The sequence below is a fragment of the Stomoxys calcitrans genome, chromosome 1, assembly GCF_963082655.1.
Source record: "Stomoxys calcitrans chromosome 1, idStoCalc2.1, whole genome shotgun sequence".
NCBI classification, from domain to species: domain Eukaryota; kingdom Metazoa; phylum Arthropoda; class Insecta; order Diptera; family Muscidae; genus Stomoxys; species Stomoxys calcitrans.
In genome coordinates, this window is record NC_081552.1 from 202,797,142 (window position 1) to 202,809,609 (window position 12,468).

The 12,468-nt window shown below is 42.1% G+C and overlaps 1 protein-coding gene across 1 annotated transcript in view; it reads left to right on the forward strand.

Annotated features, from left to right (window-relative positions):
• The window catches only part of LOC106086597 (vesicular glutamate transporter 2), a 355,269-nt gene that overhangs the window by 259,457 nt on the left and 83,344 nt on the right, over nucleotides 1-12,468 (forward strand). The gene's annotated exons all lie outside the window — the stretch shown is intronic.

The window sequence follows — 12,468 nt, forward strand, 5'->3', positions numbered from 1 at the left end:
CCAGTGCCGACTGGAGTGAGGACATTCGCTTTTCGAGTTCCGGAGAGGGACGAATGGAGGGCGAATGCTGCACTTGAGGAGGATGAGACCTCGATCTACACAGATGGCTCCAAAATGGAGTCAGGGACTGGATTGGGGATCTACTCTGATGCACTCAATATCAGACTGCCAGACGAGTGTAGAAACCCTACAGGCAGAGGTCAGTGCCATTGCAGTGGCCGCAAGAGAAATTCTGGTAAGGGGCTTACCGCCCTCGAAACTCAGAATTTATGTGGACTGTATGGCGGCGTTCAAGGCCTTAGGGTCGAGGATGGTGAGGTCGGTTTGTTTGGAGTCCCTGGATAGACTCGGGGCCCACGATGTGACGCTGACATGAGTTCCTGGCCATGAGGGGATTCCATGGAATGAGGTACGCCAGGAGGGGTTCGTCTGCGCCCGGCGGACCATTCATCGGTCTTGCCTACGTGCCATTTGTCGAGCTACTGAACACAGTAGAGGGAATGACCAGGGTGGCGTCGGTGGCGAGGTGGGACTCGGTGAATGGTTGCCGGAATGCAAAGGCGCTATGGCCGGTCATCGACCGATGGAGGATGAGGGAGTTGCTGGCTTTCGATAAGTGGTCGATGAGTACCTTGACAGGGGTCATAACCGGGTACTGTGCCATAGGCCGCATGGGGACAACGCACAATGACTTCTATAGGAGTTACCGCTATGAGGATGAAGAGAAGACTATTGAGCACTTGCTGTGTTCTTTTCCTGGTCAGGGGGGACATAGCCTCTCCTTTCTGAGGAGCCGTTTCTTCTGTGATCTGGGTGAACTTGCGAGCTTACCTCTGGTGGGTCTCCTAAGATTTGTTGAAGGAACAGGATGGTTCCGACGTGGGCTGCCATAAACTCCGGCGTAGGTACATCCATGCTTGCGTGGCGATGGGCGTTTTTCACCCCCCGCTCGGTTTCTCCTCCCTGTCTTTCTTTTATTCGTGTATAACCTCTAGTCCGTGGTGTCACATCTTCTTTCCGTTTGTTTCTAGGATAACACAATGTACCAAACTGGCCTACGAGTGAACTCTGCTTTTTGGGTAACCCACTCAGCCTAACCTAATCTAAACTTGTCTGTCACTGAAATTTAATTCTTAGGGCAAATTTCACTGCCATTTTGTCTGTAGGGAAAAAATTTACGGAAATTTTCTATTTTAAGAAAATTTCAATGGATTTCTGTCTTCTAAGAAATTTTTATTAAAATTTTGTGTTAAGAGAAAATTTCTTTTTAAATTTTCCCTAAAAATTGGCCACTCATCCACATACTGTAGCTACCGCTGCTAGCTATTTGGTCCATAACAGCTACAGCACCACCACCTTCTCTGCCACCAGACATTCTGAATCATGCACAATTATTTCCATTTGCATCTGTGGCACAACTTGATCAAAATTATACCTGGTAGCAATTCATATAAACTTGATTTCTTCGACCAGTAACCATGAAAGCAACAACTACAAACAAATAACAACAAAATGCCCCCAGCCCAACTTCATAGCAGGGTCAGGGGGGTAAAAACTAGACTAGACTTGCCTGGTGGTATAAACCATACCTGAAATCAAGCAAAAACACTCACCATGAAGTGAACATTTCATTATGTTCCATAAGCAAATAATGGCAGAAATTGCATAAAAATCCAATGACTTGAATTCGAAGTGCATATCTGTGCTCTGCATCGCTCCCTAGCTAGACGTCTCCCCCTTTTGACTGACTTAAAGTTTTTTAATGTACACCTGGGCTGTGTCATGGAGCTTATTTATTTGTTATTGCCGATTGCTGTGGCTGCTGTTGCCTATGCTCCAACCCCTTGCTGGCTTAGTTAGGGTAATAACTCCAATCTCTTTAAAGTAGTCTGACTGACTGCCTGGCGAATGAACTGTACTTGAAAGGAAGCTAGGCCGGGCTAGCTAGCTAGCCTGCTAGCTAGGTAAGTCAGTATTGCAGCAATACGCGTGCTTAATCATTAAACATAGATCGATTAATGCAACAACAGCTGCTAAAAAGTTTGTTGTCTGCCTTAGCTGGCCGACACAGCGAGTGGCCGCCTATCGATGCTGGCTGGCACCAACACATTTTTCTTTTTACAAAAAAAAAAAAAAAACTACGCCCAAAAAATAGCTTAACCAACAAATAGTGGGACTTTTTGCTTGTACTAAGAATAACTTCAATAAAACTAGGAAATGCTAAGTCAGCTGAAGGGAGACATTTCAAATTTAATTTTCACATATAGATGAGGGTAAGTCAAGCTCTGCACAGGAACCAGATAAAGAATGTTTCAACCAATCACATCCATTACTTCTGAGCTTGGCATGGTGTTCGTATCAACAAAATGTTCCACAGTGCAGTATTCAATTTCAATTATCTTCACCCACAAATGCTCTTGGAACAATCGACCAGCGACCAACCGAACGACCAGTCAACGCCGAAACACTTCAAATGAAGTGCCTTTTTTTGCAATATTGTCGTAAGCCCCTACGTCCAACTGGGGTATTGAACAATTTTGGGGCGAGCACATTTTCTAGCGCAGCACATTTTCCTCTGCAGTCCAATGACCAGCAATTGTGAGTATTCGTCGGGGGTCAAAGTGTGGTAACCTTAATTTACACTGCATTTCCAATTCGGTGTTGGTTCATTCGCAAGTTAAGTTGTTTCATGTTTTCGATTCATTAATTTTGGTTGCTGTTGCTGCCATCGTCATTGGCGTCGCATGTAGGCCTAACATTTTGGCAAGATAAGCGCAAGCGAGTTCAAGCAAAGTACATGGACACGTATCAATTTAAGTTTTTCTGCCTTTTTTTTTCATACCTCCTAAGTAAAACCCATATGACTTTTGACCATAAATAGTGCGAATTTCATAAAAGCATTAGTTTGGAATATGGAAAAACTAAATTTCATTTCGCTTTTAAATCAGTCACAAAAGATTATTGTTGATATACATATATCATACTAGCCGAACCGGGCCCACTCCGCTGCGCCTTCTTTAACTGTCTAATATCTTTTAAGGGTGGGGACACTTCGCCGAATTCGAATGTGCATTCGTACCCTTGCAGCATATGTCCAACTATGACGCTGAATTGTTGTGATTGGTCTATACATCCCATTGACGGGGTTTTGGGTGGGCCCCGAGGCACCAGACTACAACAATAGAAACCATGATTTCTTGTTGGTGACGGTAGGTTACGTTGGGTTACCTTAGGTTAGGTTGAAAAGAGAGTGCAGATAAACATCTGCCCCATGCCACTACAGACATACACCTAAGCCAGCAATCGGCTTGTTGTTCGCTCTAAAAACTAACAAATAAGAACGTACTACGTTCGGCCGGGCCGAATCTTATATACCCTCCCCCATGGATCGCATCTGTCGAATTCTTTGAGCAGTATCTCTTTTTAGACAAACAAAGAATAATGAATAAGGACGGTGCAGGAGGACGAGGAGGAGGAGCTATATCAGGTTATAGTCCGATTCGCGGCTCAAGAACCAAAATCGGGATATCGGTATATATGGGAGCTGTATCAAGCTATAGATCGATTCAGACCATATTGCACACGTATGTTGAAGGTTGTACAAAGTTTCAGCCAAATCCGATTATAATTGCTCCTCTCTAGAGGCTCAAGAAGTCAAGATCCCAGATCGGTTTATATGGCAGCTTTATCAGGTTATATACCGATTTGCGCCATACTCATCACAGTTTTTGCAAGTCATATCAAAACACCTCGTGCAAAATTTCAGCCAATTCGGGTGAGAATTGTGCCCTCCAGCGGCTCAAGATGTGATACCATGTGGAAGTGATACCAAAACACCACGTGCAAAATTACACCCAAATCAGATAAGAGTTGTGCCTTCTAAAAGCTCAAGAAGTTAAAAACTCAAGATCGGTTTATATGGCAGCTATATCAGGTTATGAACCGATTTAAACCATACTTAGCAGTTGTTGGAAGTGATACCAAAACACTACATGCAAAATTCCAGTCAAATCGGACGAGAATTGCGCCCTCTAGAAGCTCATGAGGTCAAGACCCAAGATCGGTTTATAGGACACCTATACCAAAACATGGACCGATTTGGCCCATTTACAATCCCAACTGACCTACACTAATAAAAAGTATTTGTGCAAAATTTTCAGCGGCTAACTTTACTCCTTCAAAAGTTAGCGTGCTTTCGACACACAGATGGACGGACATGGCTAGTTCGACTTAAAATGTCCAGACAATCAAGAATATATATACTTTATGGGGTCTTAGGCGCATATTCCGAGGTGTTACAAACAGAATGACGGAAATTAGTATACCCGCATCCTGTGGTGGAGGGTATAAAAAGTAACCTCGAAGACGAAAATTTTAATTTTTAGGTAATGCTCCAACGTCTCATCATCTTCCCCACATACCCTACACATGCTATCACTTGCCGCACCGATTTTGCATAAGTGAGCTCGTAGTCTCGGAGGCCACCGTAGCGCAGAGGTTAGCATGTCCGCCTATGACGCTGAACGCCTCAGCGGTGGCTTTCCCCTCCTAATGCTGACAACATTTGTGAGGTAATACGCCATGTAAAACTTCTCTCCAAGGAGGTGTCGCACTGCGGCACGCCGTTCAGACTCGGCTTTAGAAAGGAGGCCCCTTATCATTGAGCTTAAAACTTGAATCGGTCTGCACTCATTGATAGGTGAGAAGTTTGCTCCTGTTCCTTAGTGGAACGTTCATGTTCAAAATTTGCAAAAAATTGCAATTTTGAGCTCGTAGTCTTTATGTTTCCCGTTATGACACCAAAAGCTATACTGACCTTCTTCTTACTTCCTTTCAGTAATAGCCTTGTCCTCTCATGATCCAGATCACGCCATAGGATTTTCGTCGTCCTACCGACTGTTTCGCTGTTCCACAGTGTTACAAACGTGTTTGTCGCCCACGCGCTTAAATCGGACTGCGTCGAACCGAAACGCTTCGGGTTAACCAAGTTTATTGACGACAGTTCTCTGGTCTTCACTGCCAAATCGTCTGCCCTTTCATTCCCCCTTACCATCCTCAGAGAAGGCCTTAATCTCCTTCTTACACTGCTTGGTGACTGTGAAAATGCAAATAAATTTCGAACGAATCGCATCACAAATCTCCGAGATCTGGTGTTTTTAAAAATTAGGGTAATGAGAAGTGCTTTTTCGACTCAAATATGGATATCAAATTCGTCCAATACTCCCAAATCCCTTTAATTTAAGCTCCATATTGCCATGGCCGGTATATATGAACCTTTTGGAGGGTGTTTTGGGACTGGGGCGGCCACCGGCACTTTGCCCTGAAAATAGATAACAAATTCATTCTTTACCCCCAAATACCGTTGATTTCAACTCCAATTTGCCATAGCCGGATATGAAGTTCAGTTTAGGGGGTGACGCCCTAAACTGAACTTAATGCAAAACTTGGATATCAACTTGGTTTTACACTCTCAAATGTCTTTCATTTGAGTCCCATATTGTCATAATGGGTCAATAAACCTATTTGACGTATTTTTAGGAAAAAAAGCGCTACCCATCCGATATTATATAGCATATGTTTCCTTCCAGACAAACTTACACAATCTGTGAAAATTTTAAGAAAATCGGTTCAAACGGGTGGGCCGATAATTCTACGGAACAAACAAAAAAACCGAGTCCCATATAGTCATGATGGGTCATATGCCCATTTAAGGCACTTTTGGGAGGAGGTGTGAAAATTTAAAGAAAATCAGTTCACCCGTTTTTGATTCTACGGAACAAACAAGAAAACCGAGACCCATATAGTCATAATGTGTCATATGCCCATTTAAGTCATTTTTGGGAGGTAGTGTGAGCCCATATACTTCGAACTCATTTTGTATGTCAGATTCGTAATCTACTCCCGAATACATTTCATTTGAGGCCCATATTGACATGAACGTCCAATATGTCTTTTTGGGGGAATTTTGGGGTTGGGGCGGCCCGATGTGTACTTAGATTCACATTTTAATACCATTTTCGTATTATATTTTCCAATACCTTTCATTTGATACCCATATTGTCCCGGTCGGTTCACTTTTTATTTTGGGTGGTGTTTTGGGGTAACGTGTTTTGGGAGCGTCCGCCCTCCTCCGAAACCAACAAATTATAAAGCCTATTTCTCCATCCTGACAATATTTGCAATCTACTCCCGAATACCTTTAATTTAAGTCCCATGTTGTCATGATCGTCCAAACAATCTATTTTAGGGGGTTTTGGGGTTGGGGCGGTCAGTGGCCTCAAGTTTAAGAGCGCTACGTCCAATTTAGCGATGAGTATCATTTTTGACTTAATGGCTTCGTCAATAAGCAAAATATGCGTTATTAGTCAGACAGCAATCCACACGTCCACACCATGAGTCATCATTGCATCCCGAAAAAGATACGGTTTGGTGCGGTTTATGGGCCGGCGGCGTCATTGGGCCGTACTTCTTCCATGATGATCAAGACCGGCACATTACTGTGAATCGTAATCGCTACCGTTCAATGATAGAATATGTTTGTCCCCAGTTAGATGATATGGACTTGGAGTATATGGGGTTCCAACAGATCGGCGCCAAGTTTGGAGAACGTGTTATCTCACGAAATTGACCAGTCGCTTGCCCGCCTCGATCTTGCGATTTGACGATGTTAGAGAATTTTCCGTGGGGCTACGTAAGTCTATGGTCTATGGCAACCGATTTATGGCTGTAACCCGTCGTCAGTTCAGCGTCTGGATTTCTGCAAGCATGCCCGTGATGGCCACGCCAAAGAAATCGCAGGCTATGTTCGCAGATGGGCTATATCTTGATATAGCCCCCACATAGACCGATCCGCGATTTATGGTCTTAGGCCCATAAAAGTCACATTTATTATCCGATTTTGCTGAAATTTGAGACAGTGAGTTATGTTAGGCATATCGATATCGTCCTTCAATTTGTCTCACATCGGTCCAGATTTGGGTATAGCTGCCATATAGACCGATCTCTCGATTTAAGGTCTTGCCCCCATAACAGGCGCATTTATTGTCCGATTTCGCCAAAATTTGGAACAGTGGGTTGCATTAGGCCCTTCGACATTCTTCTTTAATTTGGCTCAGATCGGTTTAGATTTGGATATAGGCGCCATATAGACCGATCTTTCGATTTAAGGTCTGGGCCCATAAAAGGCGCATTTATTGTCTGATTTCGCTGAAATTTAGAACAGTGAGTTGTTAAAGGCTCTTCGACAACTTTCTTCAATTTGGTCCAGATCGGTCCAGATTTGGATATAGCTGCCATATAGACCGATCTTTCGATTTAAGGTTTTGGGCCCATAAAAGGCGCATTTATTATCTGATTTCGCTGAAATTTGACACAGTAACTTATGTTGGGCTTGGATTTGTGTAAATTTGGCAGTGCGTGAGTCCAGTCGACATTCTTCTTTAATTTGGCCCCGATAGATTTAGATTTGGATATAGGTGCCATAGGGACCTACCTCTTGATTTAAGGTTTTGGGTCCATAAAAGGCGCATTTATTGTCTGATTTCGCCGAAATTTGGGACAGTGAGATGTTAAAGGCTCTTCGACAACTTTCTGCAAATTGGTCCAGATTTGGATATAGCTGCCATATAGACCGATCCCTCAATATAAGGTTTTGGGCCCATAAGGGGCGCATTTATTATCCGATTTCGCCGAAATTTGGGACAGTGAGTTGTGTTATACCAGTCGATATCCTTCTTTAAATGCGCATTTATTGTCTGATTTCGCTAAAATTTGACACAGTGACTTATGTTGGGCTTTTGGACATCCGTGTTCCATATGGTTGCGGGTATAGCTGCCAAATAGACCTCAATGTTCGTGCCGACTTTGGTCAAAATCGGATCGTATTTCAATATGGCTGCTATGGGTGCATAAATGGTGCATTTTTCACCAGATTATGACGAAAGGTGGCTGTGATACATATTGGTATCCAAAGTTCCGCCCGGCGGAACTTGATCATTAATTACTGGGACTGAATTAGTTGGAGACTACCGTGGCGCAGAGGTTAGCATATTAACCTATGATGAAGAGGCCCTTTATCACTGAGATTAAACTTAAATCGGACTGCACTCATTGATATTAGAGAAGAGTCCCCTGTTTCTTATTGGAATGTTCAGGGGAAGTTTAGTATTTAGTAATGGGACCTATAAAATGAAGACCATTTTTTTTACCGGTTATCGTTTAAAATTTAAGTTTTTTTATACCCACCACCGAAGGATGGGGGTATATTCATTTTGTCATTCCGTTTGCAACACATCGAAATATCCATTTCCGACCCTATAAAGGATATATATTCTTGATCAGCGTAAAAATCTAAGACGATCTAGGCATGTCCGTCCGTCTGTCCGTCTGTCCGTCTGTCTGTTGAAATCACGCTACAGTCTTTAAAAATTGAGATATTGAGCTGAAATTTTGCACAGATTATTTTTTTGTCCATAAGCAGGTTAAGTTCGAAGATGGGCTATATCGGACTATATCTTCATATAGCCCCCATATAGACCGATCCGCCGATTTAGGGTCTTAGGCCCATAAAAGCCACATTTAATATCCGATTTTGCTAAAATTTGAAAAAGTGAGTTTTGGGAGGCCCTTCGACATTCTTCATTAATTTGGCTCAGATCGGTCCAGATTTGGATATAGCTGCCATATAGACCGACCCTCCGATTTAGGGTCTAAGGGCCATAAAAGCCACATTTTGTATCCGATTCCGCTGAAATTCGGGACAGTGAGTTGTGTTAGACCCTTCGACATCCTTCGTCAATTTGGGTCAGATCGGTTTAGATTTGGATATAGCTGCCATATAGACCGACCCTCCGATTCAGGGTCTAAGGGCCATAAAAGCCACATTTTGTATCCGATTCCGCTGAAATTCGGGACAGTGAGTTGTGTTAGGCCCTTCGACATCCTTCGTCAATTTGGCTCAGATCGGTTCAGATTTGGATATAGCTGCCATATAGACCGACCCTCCGATTTAGCGTCTAAGGGCCATAAAAGCCACATTTTTTATCCGATTCCGCTCAAATTCGGGACAGTGAGTTGTGTTGAGCCCTCCGACTTCCTTTGTCAATTTGGCCCAGATCGGTTCAGATTTGGATATAGCTGCCATATAGACCGATCCTTCGATTTATGGTGTTAGGCCCATAAAAGCCACATTTATTACCCGATTTTGCTGAAATTTGGGACAATGAGATGCGTTAGGCCCCTTGATATCTTTTTTCAATTTGGTCCAGATCGGTTCAGATTTGGATATAGCTGCTATATAGACCGATTTCTTGATTTAAGGTTTTGGGCCCATAAAAGACGCATTTATTGTCCGATGTCGCTGAAATTTGGGACAGTGAGTTTAGTTAGGCTCTTCGACGTCCTTCTTCAATTTTGCCCAGATCGATCCAGATTTGAATATAGCTGCCATGTAGACCGATCTCTCGATTTAAAGTCTTTGCCCCATAAAAAGCGCATTAATAATCCGATTTCACTGAAATTTTACATAGTAACTTATGTTAGGCTTTTCAACATCCGTGTCGTATATGGTTCAGATCGGTTAATTTTTAGTTATAGCTACTGTACTTATTAGTATTTGGTCCAAATCGGAACATGTTTTGAAATAACTGATATGGGTCATAAGGTATGAAATTTTCACCGAATTTTGATGAAAGGTGGTTTACATATATACCCGAGGTGGTGGGTATCCAAAGTTCGGCCCGGCCGAACTTAACGCCTTTTTACTTGTTTAGTTTGTTTTACTTTAAACGCTGTGGTGCAACAGATTTTAGATAAACATTTTGATTAAAAACCGTAAACAAAATTTCTCTACGAAAGTCTGCACTAAATGCCGACTGTATTTTTGATTTTTGTTATTAATGAGCGAATGGACTTCCGCTTCTGGCAATTTAATTTTATGTGCTTTGGAAAATTCTTCATTTATGGTTGGGCCATAAAATTCATTAGACATTTTTAACAGGTGTAAAATGATCTCATCAATATTGAGGGTCGTAAAGAAGTGAAACAAAAACATCGACATGAAAATAAACTCGATGGCAATCGAAAACAACAACACCACCAACATGATAGTGTTGTTGCTATCACTCTATGGAGTGATAACACAAGCCACCGATTCACATGAACTGAATTTCTAAATTTTTTTATTATTAATTAACCCACTAAAAAAAAATTCCCACCGACTGCCAAGCTCACGGGCCACAGATCACAGTGCAACGATCGTAGCCAATTCCCACCCCACCACCAAAAAAAAAAAAAAAACAATAAAAGTCTTTAATGGAGCGCTGTTTTAAAGGCTCAAAAAAGAGGAGTCATCAATTGGCAGCGGCCAACACCGCCACCCCCCTCTTGCATGCAATGACAATTCCACGAAACCAAATATCGAATAGAAATTTGATTTGATTTTTCAAGTACTAAACAACTCTGCCATTACCAACACCACATACCTCCGCTCAATGTCCGAGTGAAGTGTTTGTTGTTGGTAAACAATTAAATTTGTTAATATATCGAGCAAACAAAGACGAGAGTCAGTTGGCCCGCCACACAACATCCAGGCAGCCAGAACAAAGGCCGCAGTCTATGGTTAGCCTCTCTATGAATTCCTTAGATTCATAAGTTTTGTGTTTTTTATGGCCGGTGAGTGTGCATAGCCACCAGGGCTGCAAGCATTTCCAGGCATTTACACACTTCTTCAGTTGGTTGATTTGTTGAACCAATTAACGCTTATTTTATTGGCCTTTTGAACAAACATTTAATACATCACCGACATTCTTTCAGCACTTTACACAGGTATAGAGAATGAACAAATAGAACTCCGACTCGGCCACAATGCCCATTTACCACCTCGGATATGTGAAAACTATTGACACATGTAAACGTCAGGTAGGGGTCATTTCATGCATTTGTGGAAAAGAAAATGTAAAATCAAACCAGTGAAAGCGTGGTAAGTTCGTACGGGCCGAATCTTATATACCAAGAAGTTAAATAGGAATTTTGATTTGCATGGGAGCTATATCAGTTGATGGTCGTCCGACTTGGATCATACTTGGCACGTTTGTTGAAAGCTATTACAAATTCACTACTAAAGGCGCCCTCTAGAGGTTAAATCGAGAGATCGGTTTATATGGGAGACTAGCTGGACAGGGTCCGTTCCGCTGCGCCTTCTTTCATTCTCTTATTTTATATGAGCCCTATACTCTCAAGGTCAGGAGAAACGTCATGTTTGGGGGTTCTGGTACGGCCTTTTAGATATATCTCCCCAATGTGGATGTCATATTGGTGCTCTACTCCCAATTTCCTTCATTTGAGCCTTATATTGCTATGGCCGTTAAATATGTTTGGTCTGGGGATTATTTTGGTAGTTTCATGCTCTAGTCTCAAATACCTTTCATTTGAGCCTTATATTGTCATTATTGGTTTAAATTTTCATTTGACGGGCTTTGTGGGTGGGGTGGCCGCCCTAGACATTCCACCTTAAATAAGTATACTAAATTTCTGTTTTTATACCCATTACCGTAGGATAGGGGTTATATTCATTTAGTCATTCCGTTTGCAACACATCGTAACATCAGTTTTCGACCCTATAAAGTAAAGGGTGATTTTTTTGAGGTTAGGATTTTCATGCATTAGTATTTGACAGATCACGTGGGATTTCAGACATGGTGTCAAAGAGAAAGATGCTCAGTATGCTTTGACATTTCATCATGAATAGACTTACTAACGAGCAACGCTTGCAAATCATTGAATTTTATTACCAAAATCAGTGTTCGGTTCGAAATGTGTTCATTCACCGTTCAGCGATGAGGCTCATTTCTGGTTGAATGGCTACGTAAATAAGCAAAATTGCCGCATTTGGAGTGAAGAGCAACCAGAAGCCGTTCAAGAACTGCCCATGCATCCCGAAAAATGCACTGTTTGGTGTGGTTTGTACGCTGGTGGAATCATTGGACCGTATTTTTTCAAAGATGCTGTTGGACGCAACGTTACGGTGAATGAACACATTTCGAACCGAACACTGATTTTGGTAATAAAATTCAATGATTTGCAAGCGTTGCTCGTTAGTAAGTCTATTCATGATGAAATGTCAAAGCATACTGAGCATCTTTCTCTTTGACACCATGTCTGAAATCCCACGTGATCTGTCGAATACTAATGCATGAAAATCCTAACCTCAAAAAAATCACCCTTTATATATATTTCGGATGGTCGTAAAATTCCAAGACGATTTAGCGATGTCCCTGTCCGTCTGTCCGTCTATCAGAGGGACGGACAGAGGTCAATCTGTTGTAATCGCTCAACAGCCTTCAAAAATTGAGATATTGAGCTGAAATTTGGCACAGATATGTCTTTTTGATGCACGCTGGATTTGGACTCGGACTACATTTGGATATAGCTGATATATAGACCGATAATGCCCATAAATGCTTTATTTTT